Source organism: Panthera pardus, unplaced genomic scaffold (assembly GCF_024362965.1).
Source record: "Panthera pardus isolate Hobbes unplaced genomic scaffold, ASM2436296v1 HiC_scaffold_12, whole genome shotgun sequence".
Classification (NCBI taxonomy): domain Eukaryota; kingdom Metazoa; phylum Chordata; class Mammalia; order Carnivora; family Felidae; genus Panthera; species Panthera pardus.
In genome coordinates, this window is record NW_026526677.1 from 101,520,812 (window position 1) to 101,541,192 (window position 20,381).

Consider the following 20,381-nt stretch of genomic DNA (forward strand, 5'->3'; position numbering starts at 1 on the left):
TTTGCCAAGATGGATTCCGGTACACAGCTGCTGACCTATGTGTGGCTTGCAAGCTCTCTTGGCAAGGGACCCCCTGTCCAGATGTTCCCCCGCGTAAGCACCTGAGCCAGTGAGGTGTGCCAGGCCCTGGTGGGATGCTTTCCTAGGGTGCTCATCTGTTCTGGAAACTCCCATTGACTACAAGTGTCCTCCTCACCGAGGACTCTCCACTCAGAGATTCCTGGCCTCTTCCTCCAGCATCTCACTCCACTGCGTGACCAGGGCTGTATGCAAACATTTGCTTTGATTTGTAAAATGATCCATATAATTAGGGAAAAGAGTTAAATAAAGGGACTGATTTCAGAGAGCAGGCTCTTAATGACACTAATACCTGACAAAAGGGGTCATTATGATGGGCTAATGGGCCTTGCCTGGCGTTCAGCTCTCTCAGGACACAATCCAACACACTCAATTATCTGCTAATCAGGGCCATTTTGTCAGAGGTTATTGCCCTGAAGTATCAATTATAGGAACATTATTAATACTTTATGGAGAAACCACTTGCATGAAAGTGTTAAACTCACGAGGCGAGCCCATCAACCCCTCTCCCAACTGGGACCCATAATATACCATCTCTTTTTGCCCCCATTTAACTCCCCAGGTGGGGCTTTCCATGACCATTGGGTCTACTGGGAGGGAGCCAGGGCCATGATGATGTTCCCAATCTTGTCACCTGTGACCGAACTGGCACTCCCAACTCTTAATGCCACCAGCTGGCAACAGTGGCTTAGCCCAAAGCCAAGGCATCACTGACTCGAGATGCGGGAGGGAAGCAGGGGGCCACAGGGCTTCAGGAACAAGCCTGCATGTGTGTGCGTGTGCAAGCCCACACGCATACGCACGCCCCTGTACGTGTGTGCACACTTGTGTGTGCGTTTCCCTCTCTCTCTCTTTTCTCTCTCTTCTTCCCCTCCTCTTTCTTCCTATCTTCTCCCTTTCCCTGTGTCCCCCTCTCTCTCTGTCTCCCTCCCTTCCTCTTCCCCCTCCTCCTCCCCCTTCTTTTCCTCTCCATCTTTCTGTGTCTTTCTCTTTCTCTTCCTCCCTCCCTTCCTTCTCCCCCTTCTTCTTCCCCTCCCCTCCCCATCTCTCCTCTCTGCCCTTTCTCTCTCTTCCTCTCACTCTCTCTAATGCGATCCATCTGAGGCAACAGGAAAGAGAACGGACAAGAGATCTTACTTCAGGATATGACCTTTTCAGGATGCAATCCACACTGCTCCCTGGAGCCCACTTCTCCTCCATGCTGGACACATGGACTTTTCACCTCTAAGGAGGCACCATCCGACACAGAAACTGGAGGGACAACCCTTAAAAATGGTGTGAGGTAGAGGTCAAAATATGAAAAGAGCTTTAAAGTCAGAGCAATGAGAATTCAAGTCTCTGTCCATCACTCCCTGGCTGGGGTGGGGGGTCTCAGGCAAGTCACTTAACCTCCCCCACCTGTGGTTTCCGAAGGAGATAGTGTGATTTAGAGCACCCGCCGTGCCGCTCGCTAGTCGTGCAAACTTGAGTCAGCTATTTCACCTCCCTGAACCTCAATTTTTCACATGGAGAGTCAGGTCTGTATGCTAGAGCACAGTAAAGGCTAAATACATTAGCACTAGCACAGCGCCTGACGTATTCCATCTGCAGGGAGCATGATACCTACGTCACAGTGGGGCTACGCGGTGGAAATATTTTATCGCTAAATAACAAACATAAGTGAGCAATAGAAGTAAGTTCTGTCCGCTCCTCCAACCCTGAATAACTAGACAAGGTGAGCAGCAGTTAGGGACCCTTTGGAACTCCTTCCGGTGTTCTGGCATCATGGGGAGGTGCCAGCGTGCTCTGGAGAAGCTGCCTTTCAGGAATGCGTGGAACTCTCCACTTGTACGGCCCAGCAGGCCTAGACCTGCCCCTCACAATCAGGGCTACACTTGTGTGGCACCTCGCCATCAGGGAAGAGGTTCAGCACCGCGTCGGAATCTCCTACAATTTGGCTTAGAGGCAGAGTGCAGTCTCACGAGGAAAAGGTAGGAAGGAGGGACAGGGGAGTTTGCTCTGGCACTTAATGGTCTATCTCATTGCTGCCAACCCTACTCTGTGGGTGAGAAAAGAACAATTAGAAACTTGGTTGTGTTCGTGCACCGGCCAGTCGTTGTTAAGGTCCTCCCGTGGGCTGGGCAGGTGATCCCAGTCTGAGACAGGGAGGCCAAGTCCAGAACAGATCCGTTCTGTTAGAGTTTGATCTATGTCTTGGTACAAGTTTCTATCTACATATGTCCAGAGCTTCCTGTAATTCCTGGTCAAGCTAAAGGGCCGTGAGTTATTCTGTCTGCGGAAGGGAGGTCCAAGGACAGGATTGCATAAAAGCGCTAGTGTTAGAAGACGTGTCAAAAATTGGAGGCCGTGCCCTGCTCGACTGAGTGCCACCTTCAAAGAAACGACCTTTGCTGCCGACTGTGAGGTTCTGGATTAAGAGGGTTAACCCGGAAGTAGTTAAAAATGCAGGAACAAGCCCTACGATATCTTCCCTGGAGACCAGAGAGGAGTCAAGGCATTTGGCTGACTGAGGGAGGGTCCGCTCCGGTGGAGAGACACGGCCAATGCTCCATTCTCTGGCCGGGAGAGAGGCCGGACACTTACAAGCAAAAGGCCTCCACATCTTGCTCCGGGCAGCCTGACCTAAGGCTCAGTGGTGAGGAGGCTTGGCTGAGGGACAGAAGGTACTGAGAACCCAGCCTCCTGATCCTTGGTAAATAAATAAACAGTGTTAAATCTGCTGTTCGGTGGGCCTGGGTAATTAGCATCTGCGTTAAGCAGTTACGGGGTTAAGTGCTACCAGGGGTTTGATCTGGGCTGACAGAGTCTGAGCTACGGAGTGGGGTGGTTGCCTAGCAACAACACCTGTAGCACATTAAGCAGCCAGTCGGCTTTGTCAACTTCTAGCAGGGGAACTTGTAGAGCGGAAGATGGGGGCGGAGGCTGGATTAGGGGGCACAGAGGTGGAAAGCTGGACAGTGGGTCTCTGGATGGAAGAGGGGGGCAGTCAAATGCTTCTGTGTACCCCTAGAACGGCTTGATGTCTACTTCCTCATGCAGGAAGCAGGTGGGCAGCTCCGGTTTGTGAGTCCAGGCAGGGGAGGGATCCTGCTATGGTTCCTGTCTCTGCCTAAGACCCTCATGCCAGCAACCAGGAGAAGGAGGAATCCCCTTAGTGGAGTCCTCTCTCAAATAAGGCATCTCAGGATTTGGGGATGGGGGAAAGCAGGGAGAGGAGGTGCTTTTGTGGTTTTGTTTTCAGGTCCAGGAGGAACACGGGGCTCTTTCCGCTGGCTTGTCTTTCAGGAAGGGACCACAGAGAACAAAAGCAAAGACCCTGAGAAGACAAAGTCCTTCTCACCACCTTCCTTTCGCACCTTCCGGCACATCACTCTGGACTTCCTCTCATGCACGCCTGAGATAGAGCTAGAAAAAAGAAAAGATTGAGGAAGGCCAGAGAGCTTAATAACATTGTTGCCGCTGTCTTTGTAGAATTCATGGTCTAGTGAGCCAGCCCCTTGACTTTCTTCAGGATCCCCACACTGTCTTTGGGGGGGGGGGGTGCGGGACGAAGAGTGATGTGCCTCATTTGAAATGTAGCGCCGGCGATCAGAACACCTGGGGTCAACTCCACTTCTGTCGCTTGGAAGCCCTATGGCCTTTGGCTCATACCCGTGCTGTGCTGAGACTCAGTTTTCTCATCTGTAAAGTGGAGGGTAATCCTATCCACCCTACTTGCCTTATGGGGACCGAAGGAAGCAGTTACAAATGCTGTGGGTCCGCCCACACAGATGAGGCATTCGGACTACAAAGAAGATGCCCATCAATCTGCTCCCTTGGACCGGCCTGAGCTATCTGCTGTTTGGCCCGACGCAGAGCAAGGAGGAGTAGCCATGTGGCCATGTTACTGGGTAACTGCTGGTAGCACGGCCCCGACAGGGGGGCCCGTTCGACTTTTCTATTCTAGGTTCACTGGTTCAAATCCAGCCCTGGGCCAACAATTACTGCAATCATTGGGTTTGGAATTCAGAGAGTCTGCTTTTTCAGAAGGCCTTGTGCTTATCTATCCTCCCCTGAGCTCTCACCGAACACTTCTGCGTGCGGTTACGAGAGAAACCAAGGGAGGCTGGAGAACCTGGCGCCGGGTCCCAAACATACACGTGCCCCACCTCCCCTCCTTCTGGATGATCTTATGAGGCAGTTCAGCGCCGGAGGGCGGGGAGGCGCACATTGTCTCCCCTCTGGCTTAGCGGCAGCAGGCCGAGCCCCAGCTGATGCTGCCTGGGGGTCCACTCACACCTTGGTCCTCCCTGCGTGTCTGACAGAGTTGGCAAGTCTCCCTTTCCACACGCAGCCAAGACTGGTCCTCCCCACCCTTGTCTGATTCCTCCCCACGCCATGTCTGATTAGAAAAAAAAGAATATGTCCAGCAACCAACAGACCTAAGGCCCAGCCAGGCTAACGGAGCTGTTCACCAGCCCAGAATGCACTGAGCCCCGTGCGTGCTTTTGTGGGCTCTCTGCCTGAGTGGCCATGGGTTCCGTGGACGCCCCGCCACCCCCCGGGGTGACAGAAAGTGTGACTGTGTGTGAGCCGCTCCCTCCATGGCTTCTCCGAGCCCGGTGTTGTGCCGTTATTTTCATGCTCGGGGTTATATTTAACTCAAGTCATAATATTTGGGGGGTTGGAAACCTGCTGTTTCACCAAGAAAGGCATTTGAATATTCTCAGTTGCAGAGAATTCCAAGGGCTCTGGGAAGAGAGTGAGGCGGTTGCCCCAGATTTGTCTGACACATCGTGGTCACGTGGACTCCATTAGTGGATGACTGAGGCATTGAGCAGGCAGCCTAAAGGAATGTTGTAGAAATGATGAAGAGGAGCCAGTGAGTGATGTCAGCGGGAGGCTGATGCCTCTGGGGGTCCCAGGGCACTCGCCCCACACATCCCCACAGGGAGGGAAACTCTAATTGGCAATATCGCCTGCCTTGTCACCACCCCACCTCTTATACCTAGTGTCAATCTGAGGGGGGTGCGGAACGAGAGTCCCATGTGACGTGAGGAGAGGCACAATTCAGCCTCATCCCCGACTGAGGCTCTCGGTCCTGATGCCTCTGGTAAGAAAAGAAAGCATCCAAAGGGAGGACCATCCTTATACTGGGAGGCAGTGTCCCCCCTCCCCCCACCCCACCCCCCACTCCCCCCCCCCCCCCCCCCCCCGCAAAGAAGCCCCAGCAAAGTCAGCAGGGGGCAAAGTACAGGTTGTCCATAAAATGTGGAAAAACGGATGGTGCTATTTTATTCCTTAGCGTACAAAGACATCCTTGAGGACACAGATAGATTCAGCTGTTTCCAGATTTTATGGACACTCTACACGCTGCTTTCAAATGCTGAGTCTCTGAGCAGTTTTCCTGAAAGTTCTTTCTTTGTGGTATTATATACAGTCAATCTCCCTGGGAAGCTCAGACTTATTCCTTTTGCACTACTTTACTTCCCTGAGCCACGAAGGGCAGTTTGGGCAGAATCCAAAATACACTGAGGTGGGGTCCATGAGTAGGTGGAGAGTAAGGACAGGCGGGGCGGCCACATGGTTTTTATTATGGTGTCTAGACGCAGGCAGGTCTGAAAACTCCAGGAGAGAAGGAGAAGTGTCGCTCCTGGGACAGCAAACATTTTGCAGTCTGAGCAGACTCCGCTCCCCTCACCAGCCAGAGCGGCCGGCACGAGGCCCGCGGAGTATCCTTGAGGATAGGTCCTACCGATGCCTCCAAGGGCCTTCCCAGGTGGAGGGGGCCTGGAGCCAGTCACTCGGGCAGCGGGCATGAAGGGGACCTTGGCAATCAGGGGCTACCGCGATCCCCGTCTGTTGAGGCCACTATCTCATCTCCAGCCTGAACTAAGCACTAAAACCAGCATTTACTTCACATTCATGGGAACTGACATATGGTATAATTTTTTCTAAAATCTTCCAAGTTCCCTAGGCAGCTTTGACGTGAATATTAATACTAACATAATTTCATGATGATTAGAGAACACAATTAGGGGCTATTAATAATGACACAAATAATGACATTTAAGGCCTCATTTTAATTTGAGTAATATTCTGTCTGGTGGTATTTAAACAGCTCTGTCTAGCACAATTAGTGTAGTGCTAGGGTGCAGACACTGCTCCCAGAATCTACCAGTCCCACCTCACGACCCACCTCCAGAGCAGGGGGAGGGGTGGGGGGCACCGGCCCACACCTAAGATGCACGCCAAGGGAGCCTCCTGTGCCGGCTATGGCTCAGCCGTCAGGGGTAGCGTCCTCAGGCAAAGAGCCTTGTGAACAGGTTGCAAGATGAGTCCACACTGGGAAAGCTCTCTGGTGACAGGACTAGAGTCAGTCAATCGCTTCCATCTGTAGGTACCAGTGCTCCCTAAACAGCTGGAGGGACACTTAAGGTTTCCACGTCTCCTCAACTAAATCCTACTTGACGTGCACGACGTGACTTCCCGTTCAGGCCACAAGCCCCTCCGGCCCCTCCCCTTCAGCCACGTTATTCTACCTCCGTCTTAGCAGGTAGGGTGTTCTGTTGTAATTACCCGTGTGCTTCCGGACCGCTCCCTTATGGAGGGCCTGGGCTGCGTCTTTTTTGTTTTTAAACCCTCAGCTCCCAGGCACACAGTAGCCCCTCCATGTTCACTGAATGACTTAATGACCCAATGACTGAGAGCTCTGCCTTCCTGCCATTGGGCACACGTTTGAAGCTGAAATCCCATTACCACATTATACCTGCTGAGCCCTCTACTGGATCTGTTGAATGTTTCCGACCAATCGTGAACACCTGGGAGGTGATTGGGCTGATTTGGGGCGGCGGGAGGGGGGTGGGGGGGGGCTGGTGTGCAGAGAGGAAACGTCGTGAAATATGAAACTTTGTTGGTAAAGCGATAACCCAAAGTCCTTGACCTGTGTATTAACCAACTGGGGGAAACATAGCCTAACGCCATGATATGTTTCGGAGCTGTAGACTAAATTCTGCATGGAGATATTTGATAGATAAGGCGAGACTAGAAGCTGGGTGTTCTATCAATTCAGGTTTCTATAGCAGAAAGGAGGAACTGAACAGTCAACTTCCTAATAAGGGAGGATCTTAAATAAATAAATAGGAAAAAGAGAAGGGAGGAAGCGGAGGAGGAGAGAGAAAGAGGAGAGAGGAGGGGCAGTGGGGCGGCGGTGGGGGGCAGAATATTAACTGAGCATTTATCCTGTGCCGGGCACTTCAGGTACTTAATACCCATTGTCTTCTTAGATCCCATGACAGATACGTTCTTATCAGTACTTTCATTTAACAGACGGCGAAACTGAAGTCCAAATCGTCATGCCAGGTCACACAGCACTATGTGGCTCATCCAGGCTCCAAACCCATGTCTAGCTGACTCCAGAGTCCAGATCATAACCACCCACTGTACCGGGACAGGTGACCAGGGAGGATGAGGACATCTGGGAGGCTTGCAAGAGGGAGGAAAGTGGACATGGATAGGAGGCAGGCTCTCGACGTCCCTTCCACTCACGATCCCACGCGGCCTGCAGGGCAGACATGGAAGTCCATGGGGCCAGGACCAGAACAGGCATCCCCAGAGCTGACGAGGGGCAGAGTCCGGCCCCCCGGAATTGGCGACACCAGGCATGTCTGAGATCGGGGCTGTCAGGCGCCTGGCTCCAGCACAGGCCGATGGAGCTTCGGCCGAGGCCGGTGCGGCTGTAGAGGCCTGGGCAGGGTCTGCAAACAGCGGGGGAAGTTAAGTGGAACCTTTCCGGGTAATTGACTCTGCCTGTCCACGAGAACCCCTGCCAAGCCCAGGCCGGCCCCGGCCTGACGCACGGCAGCCTGTCTGGAGTCTGCTGTTCAGAGGCAGAGCGCCTGGTTGACAGCAGGTTGGTAATGTTGCTAGAAGACGCCCCCTTTCACTTGCAAGCCTCGTTTTGTCCGAGTGCCTGATGCGTAAGGCAGGGAACCATTCGAATCCACAGCGATCGTGGTGGCGGGAGCATGGGATCGAACGGAAGATGTGGGGCTGGCGGAGGGGCTCCGGCAGAGCCACCCGGCCTCCCTCAGCACCCTATCCAGGCAGTGAGCTGGTACCCGCCACCCCTCACGATGCCACATGGATGTTATCAGCCAGGCGTGGCGCGGGGGGGGACAGGGGAGACACTGGGTGCACATCGAGGGATTCTCATGGCTGCAGGAAGCCTGTAAAAGCTGGAAAGCTGGTCACTCACTGATTTCCTCGTCCCGTGGCACACTTGCTCTCTACAGCTACCTACTACCATCCCCCAATCCTTCCCTCTGCCTCCTAGCCACACACCCTGGGGATTCTGCCCGCCCATCTCTCACAGCCAGTCACCCCAAGGCAGCAGAGGAAACATGGCCTGCTGAGACAGGGACCCAGGATCCCCCTGCCCTCAGTGTCCGGGGAAGCAGCAGTAGAGGGCATGTGGGGATCTCAGGAAGGGCTCGGAAGAGACAGGAACACAGGAGTCAAGAGCAGTACAGGGACAGGGATTCCCAGGACCCAGGGATGCACAGGGGCAGAATAGCCAGGTGGAATGGAGCCCGCGGCAAGGGCAGACCGCCCCCCAGGCTACCACAGGATTAGGCCAAATTTCTCATCTTTCCGGCATCTGGCCGGCATCTCTTCCAGGGCCCTGACTTGTGCCCTGGCACTGCTATTCTCCCCGCCGAGAGCGCCTCAAGCAGAGTGAAGCTGACCAGCCCCCACCCCACCCTCCTGTTTCTCTCCCCCCTGCAGCTCCATCCGTACCCTCAAGGTGAAACCCGTAGATTCTCTTACCTGGACTATTGCAATGGCCTCCTAGCTAAAATCCGACCCTACTGTCTCTCCCCTCTTCCCCCCCTCCTCTACACATCATTATCAGAATTATATTCCCAAAGGGTGAAAATTATATCTAACATTCACAAAGAGCTTCCCGTGTGCCAGGCATTATTCCAAGCACTTGGCACACTCTACCTCTTTGAGCCTTACAAAAATTCCATCTTTCCAGTAACTACTATGTAGTATTCCCATTTTACAGATGAGGGAACAGAGGCACAGAGAGATTAGGTAATCTGCCCAAATTACAGAGCTAGGAAATGATAGCACCAGGATTTGAAATCTCCACTGTTAATCTTAAATCAAGGGTAGCAATGATCACAGCGTACTCCCTCTCTCTTCAGAAACTTTTAGGGACTTCCCACCATCTATCCCACCAAAACTCCTAACCCCTTAGCTTCCACACCTTCAAAGGTCTGCGCCAGCCCACCTTCCAACTCTGTCCCTCCTACTGCATTCCAGCCCAAGGTGTTAATTCTCCCCCCCCCCCCCCCCCCCCGCCCCAGCACTGTCCAGCCTGAGTATCAATCAGCACATCTTCTCTCAGCCATTTCTGCCTGCCTGAATCCCTCCCTGCCTGTGCCCCACCCCAGCCTAAAGCCACTCTGCCTTTTTGGACCCCCCTCTTAAGAAAACCATCAGCCTAGGACATCCCAGGTTTAAAAAATGCTCGTTCTCATCATTGGCTCTGTCACTGCAGTAAGAAAGCGAGTGCACCCCTCTGAGCATCAGTTTCCTTGTCTGTAAAAAGAGAGTGATGCGAATAGTCCTCACTTTCAAACACTGTTGTAATGATTCAAAAAAGTCACCTGGGGCAAGTGCCTGCCTCCTAATGGAGTCTCAGTCAAGGTTACGGTTCTTCCCCTCTGCTTCCTGACCTCACGGCTTTTACCATGTCTCCCTGCCATTTGGGCTGTTTGGATCCTTGGGAAACTGTATGTGGCTTTAGGGCAAGTACTACCTGTCAGTCTCTGAAACTCCCCACACGCCTTGCCAAGTGTCAGTCATTGTTGGTGTTCAATACATGTTATTTTGTGTCAATTACTTCAAATGAGTGACTGGTATCAGGATGTCATAGAGGGGACATCCTCTATGGATGTCTACCAAAAGTAGATCCATACGGTTCCTGAGTTCCCTTCAACCTTGAGATTCTAGAACTCAAGGAGCCTCTTCCTTCACGGAACTTTATGCAAAACTCAGAATTCTTTCCTATCAGATGCTTACTGTTGCCGAGGATGTCAGCTTGAGGTCCCAGTGACTCTTCAAACCCACTTCTAGCCCACTCACGTCGTTCCCCTCCAAATCATTTTTTCCAGGGGTCTGGCATTTCCAGTCCACACCAGGAAGCTGAAGTTTTCTGGCGGCCCCACAGCACAGCTACCACTGGTGGAAAAGTCAAACCAGCAAATGGAAATGTCACTCAATCATTTCTCTGTGCTTTCCTCTCATTGGCCTTCCCTGCCGCCTATAATGAGAAATTCTTTTGGCCCAAATATTGTTTGAATTTCAAATACACAATTTCCCCGGGGGGTGACCAGATGAAAAGAGAAATCTGGTTTGCAACATAAGACCTCCATGTGGAAGTTGCATTGAGCGAGCGAACACCGAAACTAAATTTTTATTGAGCTCCTTGAAATGACAGAAACACATCAAGGCAACCAGGCTCCCTTCCCACTGTGGTGTGCTTAAATTATTTTAAGTGAACACCAAGGAAGCACCCCTCAAGGGGTGAGGAAAGAAGGAAAGGATTTTAAACACAGTGGGCAAAATAATAAATCTGCTCATGGTGTATAACCCACTCCCTGTGACTGTCCCAGCGTGTGCCTTCCTATGCATCTTTCTGTACAAGCATTGACTGTCCACAGCCAGGGTTCTTAATCTGAGCAAGGGGCTCTCAGAGGCCCTAGGGCAATGATACTCAATCCTGGCAGCATCGGCATATCCTAGAGTGTTTTAGAAAAAAATATTAATGCCCAGACCCCACCCTGGACCAATTAAGTCAGAGTCTCTGTGTGTATGGCCCAGACCTCACAATTTTTATAAAAAAGTTTCCCGATGATTCAAATGTGTGCAGCCAGGGCGGGATGTATACATAGATTCAGAGGATATGAACCCCCAAAATGGCAGGCAAATTTTTGCATGCGCGAGTGTTCTATTTGTTTTGCTGGGGTGAGGGATCATCACTTTCAGACAATCCCTTAAAAGATCTGCCAGCTCCAAACAGGTCTGCCACTTGGCGGCTCAGGTTCCTTCCAGCTGGAAAATGACAGGTGCCTAAGGTGTGGTCGCCAGCAGGCAAACAAAAGTCAGGTCTCTGGTTTCTTGAGAAATGAACTTGTTGCTCTAGATCCCAAACAGCAAGAAGCTGTCACTGATGGGGGGTGGGGGTGTGGGGGGATCCACTGAAAACCAGAGGGAGGCATCCTTGCAGGAAAAACCTGGGCACACAGTGGAATTTACCATTAAGGCCTCCCTGCCCGTGACTCAGCTGACAGCTGTCCCCAGCGTGGCCTCTGAATCTGGACATCAAAAGCCAAGTCCATGGAGAGGGACAGGTGCCCGGGAGCTCTCATCTGGGGAGCTCCACGCTCCTGGCTGAGCAATGCACTCCATAAAACCGTCCTGAGAACCAGTTCGTTCACGTGTACTGGAGGCTGAGAGGGAGGCAGCTGGGGATCCGTCAATAAAGAGAAGGGCCCAAGCCGCTGAACGGGGCCCACAAGACTAAAGAGGCCCCTGGGAGCCCTCAGCGGCATCGGAATGTGATTTCAATAAATCCAGAGGGGAGCTTAAGGCTTGTGTGCAACTAACTAAATGGGGCTAAAAGGGCACATGAGACAAGGGGGAATGTGGGGTGTCCTCCAGGCACTGAGGCTGTTCTTTTAGGAACCTCGCTTCCCATCCCCTCCTCCCACCCCAGGGCTTGGTTGGATCTCAGCATTTGGGCTCTGCCAGGGGACAGCCAGGCCTGCCCATGGCACTCCCATTGCCAAAAGGCAAGAGGGTTAGTCCTGGGGTTTCCCAGCCCCAAGTCAGCTGCCTAAGTGCTCGGCCCTGCTCATGAAAGGGCCCCCTCTTCCTCTCCTTTCAGCCCTGAGCTCTAATTTATCCTCCCCTTTGATAACCAACTCCAAACACGTTCGGCCGAGGCCGGGCCATCAGTGCACAAAGGCCTGTGCTCTCCCGGCTGAATGAAGCACTTCACTCTTGGGGGCATTTCTATAGAAGGCAAAATCCACCAAACAAGCTATTACACTTAAATCAGACAATGCCCGAGGTGACGGCGAGGAGACCAGCGTTAATGACTCAGCTAGCAGCGGGCTTCTCTATTTGGAAGCTCTACCGCAGCATGGGAGGGCAACCTGCTGCCCTTCCCAGCCTCTCAGCCCTGTCCCTCTCCTTCTGCTCCCAGACTAGAAAGTCGACCCTCTGTCTGCTGGTTCTGTGAATCCTGAGGGCTGAGTCCCCTAGGCCCGCGTAGACTGACTCTTGGCTCCCTCTTTGCCCGGGAAAAAGAACGGAGAAGTTAAGTCTGGTCTGCCCCCTTCCTCTCTCCTTCATTCCGAAGATGACAAAACCACAGTAATTGTGGAAAGTCGCACGGTCGGCTGGCGGCAGAGCCCGAATTAGAACCCTTGTCTCTTGCCTCATACAATTCATACAAAAAGCGACGTAATTAGAGGATAGGCAGAAAGCCCTCAGCATAGTTTCTGGCACATGAAAGCACTCACTAGATATTAGCCGCTGTTACTTGTTATCACAGTAGTAGCATCATTTTTACAGATGTCATTCGGCTACTCAAGAGTACCCGCCCTGAGCCAGGCCATCTTCAGGGTGCTGGGCCTAATCCCTGACCATGGCACAGTCCCCCACGTTCTAATGGAAGATGCAAACTGCGATCCCAATACAGGGTAGTAAGTGACGGCACAGGGGGGAGTAAGGTGAGCTTTAGGGGCTCATAGGAAAGCACCTGCTAGAGACTGGGGGGCTCAGTGAAGAGCCCAAGCCTGAAGGATAATCTGGAGCTGGCCAGGTGAAGGGAGGTGACAATGGGGGGGTGGGGAAGTAGGGAGGTGTGTCCCTCTGGGAGGAGGGGATCATTGAATGTGCAAAGGCAAACAGGGGCTGCAAAGGTGAGGGAAGGCAGGATGCACTTAAGGAAGTGAAGACATGTCCGTGTGAGGGGACACCCGGGTGTGAGGTGCAGAGACAAGGCAGTGCAGGCGAGAGGTGAATGTGGTGAGATGCTGCTCAAGTCAGGTCAGGAGTCCCAGGGGGAGCCGTGGGAAGGAGCCTGGACTGCAGCGAGGGGTAAGGGGATGATGCCAGCCCCACGCGTGGCGGAGATCACAGCAGCTGGGAGCTGGCAGCAGGGAGACCAGTTAGCAGGCCAAGCCCCAGTTTAGCTTTGCTCCGTGTTCCATGTCAATACGCTACACAGTCGTGATCTTGGGTCGCCAAATAAGCCCCCCCTAAAGAGGACTCGCGGAAGGGCAAATGATCCGAAAGAAGTGAGCTATGGCCACAGGAGCAGAGAAATTGGACAATGGCTTTCCCTGGCCACTTGGCTCATTACCCAACAAGCCTGGAGCACCACACAGTGACAGCGAGTTCTCCACCAACCAGATGTGTGACCTTGGGCAACCTCCATCTCCCCATCTGTACAGTGAGGACATTTACTAAGTAATTGGTAAACTGCCTTCCAGTTCTCCCATTCTGTGGGTCTATTATTTGAAATACATATCATATATTTTTATTCTCAGATGCCTTGCTTTGCATTTTAATGTTTATGAAAACAAGACAAAATGATTTGCATTTTATAATAGAGGTAACACAGCTCATCAAAATCAAGTGTCCTGCACAGTGATCTCAGACATTTCCTCTTCTGGGTTTTCTCATCACTGAGCCCAAGAAAGGCCCAGCTTTGACGCTAGCCAGGGAAAGCTGGGTGGGAGCCGTGCTCCTGAGGCATCTGGCCTTTCCTTGCAGCCCGAGAACAGACCCGCCTTCTTCAGAAAATCCTCTGCCCCGGGGCCCTTTGCCCTGGGGAGTGAGGTTCTGCAAAGAAGCCATAATGCTCTTTCCCTCCCCAATAGCTCTGGCAGCTGCTAAGCTAAAGGACAAAGCTCCAAGGATTGGGGCAAGTGAACAAAAAAACAAATTCAGGCTGGGGTGGGAGAAGAAAAGGCCACCTCAGAGCTGTTTTTGGGCGGAAAAGTGTTCCCCATCCTATAGCTTCAGGACACAAACAGCATAGCATCCAGAGGTGCACAGTGGCATGGAACAATTGAAAAATTGCCTTGTTGGACTACAACGTGCCAATTTTTCAAATCTAGAGCCATTTTCACTATTACAGTCTGTGCAGCCTAAGCCAGGAGAATTTTCTTCTGGGAGGGAAAATTGATTCCGAGGTTACCATTAACCCCCATTAGCACAGCACGCCCCATTCTAAAACTATTCTTGGGATCCAAGGGGGCCAGAGGAAGCTATAGAGGCCCATGGTGAGGTTGGTGCCCAACATCACAGGTGCTAACAGCCAAAGTCCATTAGCCCCATGTCTCAGAAGGGCAAGAGACTGAGTGAGCTGGAGAGAGGCAGGGAGAGAGGGAGCATAGAAAGATCTGGGTGTGTGTTTCCCCCGGGAATTCCTAGGCTTTGGAAGTTGGCCTGCACACCTCATTTAACTGGGGTGGATTGGGAACTTGCATGAGCTGAATAGCAGGAGCTAAGGCTCACTGCCTAGACCCTCCTGATTTTGTCCTGCAGCCCTCACCTGTCACTGCCCTTTGTGACAGGGCCAGAGCCTGGGAGAGCAGTGTTCTCCAGGGAGCCAGCTGGGAGGTACCCATCCCATCCCCATTCCTTGTGCCCAGCCGCTCAGGGCACGGGTCTTTGCAGACACACCACTATAAGACAGCTGGCTCTGTCTGCCCGAGGTGCCCCATATGGAAAATCACTCCAAGCCGGTCAAGAGCCTCAGTCACGGGGTGTGCTGTGTATCCATCTTTCCAAACATAGAGCAAAACCTACCAGCCCAGCAGAGAAAGCGGTGGTGCAGAGGCTGCTGCAAAGCCAAGAGACAAAGACAACTGTGTGCGGACAAAGGGGAACAGCAGGAGAGTAGCACATCCGCTGATCGCGCGCGTGTCATTTGTTTCACATGCTGATGGGCAGTGGGCACTGGTGCTGGATCCAGCTCTGCCACTTGACCTTGGATAAGTTACTTGCGTGCTCTGGGTCTCTTGTTTCTTCTTCTATAGCCTGGAAGTAAAAATAACCGCCTGGCCAAGTTGTCAGTGTTGAATGCGATAATACAGGAAAGGAGTGGTTCTAGAACAGGTGCTCCACAAAAATACCTATGCATATAGATGTATGTCTAGGCAGCAAATGAGTGTATGCACATACATACATGTATGTGTGTATAAAGAACTAAGGAAGCCCACCATCCACTCTAAAACATCTCTGTTGTTCTCAGAATGGCATCACTTTATTCTTCTCAGAAGAGTTTGCTTGAGTTTTGTGGCTACATGGCTTACCAGCTTTGTACTTCAAAAGTTCCTTTCTTCCCTCCCGCCCCCATCCCTGCCCCTCCTCCACTACTACCATTAAGCCATCCCTCCTCCCCCATCCCTCTGTACAGATGCCATCTGCTCATATCACTGTCCTCTCCTCCCTGGAGTGACCAGCCTGCCGGAAGAGCCTTGCCAGGGAGGGCCTCGTTGGCGCTGGCCGTACTGGAGAGAGGAAAGCGCTCCCTGACATCATGGCTTCCTCCATTCCCCAAACACCGGGAGTATCTACCACGGGGTAGGCTCTGTGCCAGTCGCTGGGGGTACCAGATGCGCAAGATCCAGCCCAGTCCTGGCCCTCCAGGGTATCTGGGAAGATGACGCACCAGACCCATAGACAGCTCATCACCACCCTACCACAGTGAGTGCAGGACAGGTGCACAGGGAGGAGGAGTGGACGGGACAGAGAGGCATCACACACAAGGAGGACCCAGGAGGGTGTCCCCAGGGGTGGGCACCCGCCCTGTGGTTGCTTCTGTTCCCTGCAGACCCGGGGAGTTGACCTCTCTTCGTCATCTGGTGATGTGTGAGGGAGGGGAGGGGAGCACTCGGGGCTAAGTGCTGACGGGACGTCCCTGTCAACACAATGTTCCGCCTGGCCGGGCCTTCATATATAAAGATATTTAATGAATTAGTTAATTAATGAGAGGCGTTTGATTGATAGATCATATGGCGCTCGCAGCAGGGTGAGTCTGACCCTCGATATCGCCGCCTGGGCTGCAATCCGTCCCCCTCATTGGTCGGGAGAGCGCGGTCGCTCTGGCAATTTGCATGCATTTAATGTAGCTCTTTAATAGGATGTAATGTTAGCGAAAGCCAAAAGCGCAGCAGCTGTAACTTAAAAGACAGCCCCATTACTGCAAGCCTTATAATTAGGGTAAGAGGGAGACTCGGTCTGCCATATGTTAAACTCTTTTGAGGTTAATAGCTCTGTAAGATTTTTGCAATTTAAAAAAATTACACTTGAAGGATGATGACAAGGCTCATCAATGAGGCGCCTCTCCACCGGAGGCAAGGGACAGGAGGATCCCATGTCCCCCCCAAGGCCTCTTCCTCGGGGCCGTGGCGAGGTGGCCCCTCTCCTGCCCCAAGTCGCTCCTGTCCCCACCAGCTTCTCCCAGCCGGGCCCCAGTAGCGCAGAGCTGCCGTCTCGGCTCCGCGCAGCCCGAGCTCGCCGGCCCTGGCCGCGCAGGGCGCCCCGCAGCCCCCCGCTCTCGCAGGCCCAGCATCCTGCCGGCCGGGGACGTTTGGGGGCCCGCGCGCGGTGCGCACCCAGGGCCGGGAGGCGCGAGCGGCGAGGGCTTACCTTGCGCAGTCCCGGGCAACTCCAGAGCAATTACGGGGCCCCGCAGGTTACCTGCGCTGGTGGCGCAGCCGGGCCCGAATCAGGGAACGCGCAGCAGGCACTGCCGCGGGGGAGGGGAAGAGATCGCCCGGAATTTGCTTGGTAATTACCTGGCACAAGCCCTCAGGGGTGTCTGCCTCCTCTGTGCCCCAATCCTCGAGGAGGGAGGGGGGACGGGCGGACCGCTGGGCCCTGGAGCGCTGCCCGCTGCACCCCGGCAGCAACGTGGAACGGGACGGCCTCCCTCCCGCTCAAGAGTCGCGCGTGAGCCCGGCCGCACCCTCCCAGCCTCTGGAGTCTGCCCCAGAGTCCTTTCCCAGCCGCCCGGGGGGCATCGCGTGGGGGGGTGGGGGGCGCAGGCACGGGGACTAGAGACCAGAGACGGCCTCTGCGGACGAGAGTAGCCTCCTCCCGCTCGATCCCCTCCGACAGCCTGTGCCCCGCGGGGAGCCGAGGAGAGCTGCCCCCACCGCGGAATCTCTCCCCCAGGCGGTCTGCCTCCCGCATCTCTCCCCTCTCCCTGGCTTCCTCGCTGAGCGCGTGGGTGTCTGACCAAATTCCTGATGACAGACACTCCAGACAAAACAACACGAGGTGGGGGCGGGGAGGGGGGAGGAAGAAATCCCTTTTATTTTTTTTAGAGGGGGCTCTTGTTAAAAGGAAATTACAGGAGCCATAAAATTACTGCTAATTGCACGATTATCTGATTATCTCTGGTACCAAAAATACATGAAATCCTTTTCCTTTCCCAGCCACTTAAAGAATTCTCAGGGACATTCCTTGGGGAGGGACACAGATATCTCTCTTGCCAAAACCTGGAAAGCCCAAAGAGAAGAGGGGTCGTGCGGATGGTGGGGAGCACAGAGAAGATTCTGGAAGGCAAAAGTCCTCCTCTCCCCAGAGAGGAGGAGAAAAAGTTTAGGGCAGGATGGGGAAGAAATGGAGGGGTGGGGAGACGTCACAGAAGATAACAAGAGTGTGCCTTCCAGTGAATTATGTCAGAGCTAACAAGGCTTAAGAAAGATGAGACCCATAGAGATTAGGTCCCTTGTCCAAGGTCTTGGAGCTGGCAGGTGTGGAGGGATGGTTGCGGGTGGGCACCTGCAGGGGAGTGGGGAGCTAGCTCCCCAAACCCTTAAGACCCTCATTGCCCTTTTGGGACAGAAATTACTGGCGGGTTTCAGTGACTCAGGCAGAAAATTGTTGTTTGTATTATAAATCTTGATTGGAAATGCTTCTCATTGGTACCTGCTAAGAGTGAACACAGGGGCAATAGCTAACTTTCACGAGTGCTTTATGGTTTACAAAGTGTTTCCCCATCTGCTTCCTCACATAATTCTCTCACCTACCCTGTTCTGTGGGAATCCCCATTTTCCAATGGGCTAACCAAGACTCAGACAACGTAGAGAACTCCCCAGAAGCCTCACAAGCTGTCATTGGAACACCTAAGGCCCCAGGCCACTGTCTTCACACCGAATCTTCCAGCCTTTCTTGGGGACACCAAGTCCTCCTGGGACTGAGGACATGTATATAAGGTGTTGAAGCTAGGTTTCATTTCTTCTTTGCATTCCTTTTTTTTTTTTTTTTTTTTTTTGGTGTCAGACCAGGAACCTGTAAATCAGAAAAAGGAAACAGCCTCGCGACATTGTGGATACGCACAACATAAGTAGAAGGTGTTGTAATCTTTTTTCTTTTAATCTTTTTTTTTTTAATTGCAGTATAGTTGACACACGATGTTACATTAGTTTCAGGTGTACGACATAGCGATTCGATACCCTCACTGTGTTTTCAAGTCAATGGCGCAGGTACTCTCTCCACTTGGATGGCGCCCAGTCATCCGGAGCTATTTTCCCACGGGAAGGGACTAGACTTGGCACACCAGCCTGAAATATCACTGTCAGGTCACCAACAGTGCCCCCGCTCCTTGATGGGAAAAGGCACTGGCAGGTCGTGGACGGAGAGCCCACTTCTTGTAACCTTCCCCGCCTCCACCTTGTCAACCAGTCCGGAGAAGGAGGGAGACCCTTCCTCTTGTTCCCCAGCCTCTCTGCTGCCCCTGAGCCGGGGAAGAGGTTCGGAGGTCCCCAAGAACCCTGGGAGCGCCATGCAGAGCTGAGGGCCACTGCAAGTTCCCCGAGACTCTTTGGCAGTCACGGCCATCCCTCCGTAATCACCCCATCCTCACCACTCGCTCCCCCACGGAGCACGGATGGCTGCTTCAGAATTACCATCCACAGATCAATCTCAGGGCAATTACTAGGCCTTGCATCAGCCAGCAGGGCCTCGCTCTGGAGGCGCGTGGGGATGCATGCGGAAACATAGGTTCCCTTTATTAGGGTGACCGGGCTCCAAGTGAGACCGGAGTAAGGCTGGGGATTCCTGGGACTGGGGGCTGGCAGGTGTTCACAGAGGCATGGCTTTGAAGTGAGGAAGAGTGCGGAAGAGAAGAGATGAAGAGGGCCTCTCTGAGGCTGACCCCGGGCCACCCATGCAACCAGCTCCCAGGATCCTCTCCCCCTACGCACAGCCCATTTGAGAAAAGTGAATGAAAAGCAAACAAACTGAGTTTTTCCCATCAACTGCCTTTCGATAGAAGGACCCGGGGGCTGAGGGGTCAGTCTGCAGTCAAGCAGGCTTGGGAGACTAGAACATGCAAAGGACTCAAGCGTCAGCTGACTCCTAAAGTCCTGGTCTGTAAGGAAGCCCCTTTCCCCTGAGACCAAACCCTCCATTTATTCATCAAGCGTGGTCCCTAAGATACGGATGCTGAAGAGTAAAGATGAGTTGGACTTACCCTGCTAGCAGTTTAAGGTCTTGTGGGAGAGGCACAGAGCTGCTCCACTTGGAGAACATCAGATGTCTCCACATTCAACAGCCTCAAACTATAGCGGAGAGGATTCGGAGGCTGAGAGTGAACTGCCTTGACTGAGGTTTCACAACTTGCTGGTGGTGGGGTCACGGCCGGAACCTGGTGTCCTGACTCCTGGTCCTGACTCCTCCTCCTCCAAGGCAGAATTAAGTGGGAGCCGGCTGGGTGCCTTAGCTCTGCCAGAGTGGCTCACCTTCCTCACTTTCGCCCAGCACCTGCCACCTCCCCTGGCCACCCTCCTCACCTGCTTTGCTCTCCCAGCTTAAGATGCATGACTGATCAACTACTCGTCCGTCCTTCCTGCCCAACCAAAGGCTGGGTGTTTCACTGCTACCCAGCCAAGAAGTTGATCGTGTTTAAGTGACTCCATTTAAAAAGAAATTTCCTCAACACCATCTGTTCTCAGGCAGGAGAGCCTCGGCCAGGACAGGACACAGAGGGACTAGGGACAGGAGGAATGGGGGACACAGGTTGGGAAGAAGGGTGGTGGACCACAGCTGGAATTGTCTCCTGGTCAACTAAGGGGATGCATTTTGTATTCTCTCTTTTTCTTTTTCTTTTTTTTTAATTTTTTTTTAATCTTTATTTATTGTTGAGAGAGAGACAGAGTGTGAGCAGGGAGGAGCAGAGAGAGAGGGAGACACAGAATCTGAAGCAGGCTCCAGGCCCAGAG

At 53.0% G+C, this 20,381-nt stretch overlaps 1 long non-coding RNA gene across 2 annotated transcripts in view; it reads right to left on the reverse strand.

The window, feature by feature from the left end:
* Positions 1-17,285, reverse strand: part of LOC109278613 (uncharacterized) — a 132,255-nt gene extending 114,970 nt beyond the window's left edge. For both annotated transcript variants that reach the window (XR_002085761.2, XR_008421301.1), the window contains exon 1: positions 16,801-17,285. This is a non-coding gene — a long non-coding RNA (uncharacterized LOC109278613). The remainder of the gene's footprint in view (positions 1-16,800) is intronic.
* Positions 17,286-20,381: the final 3,096 nt, after the last annotated feature.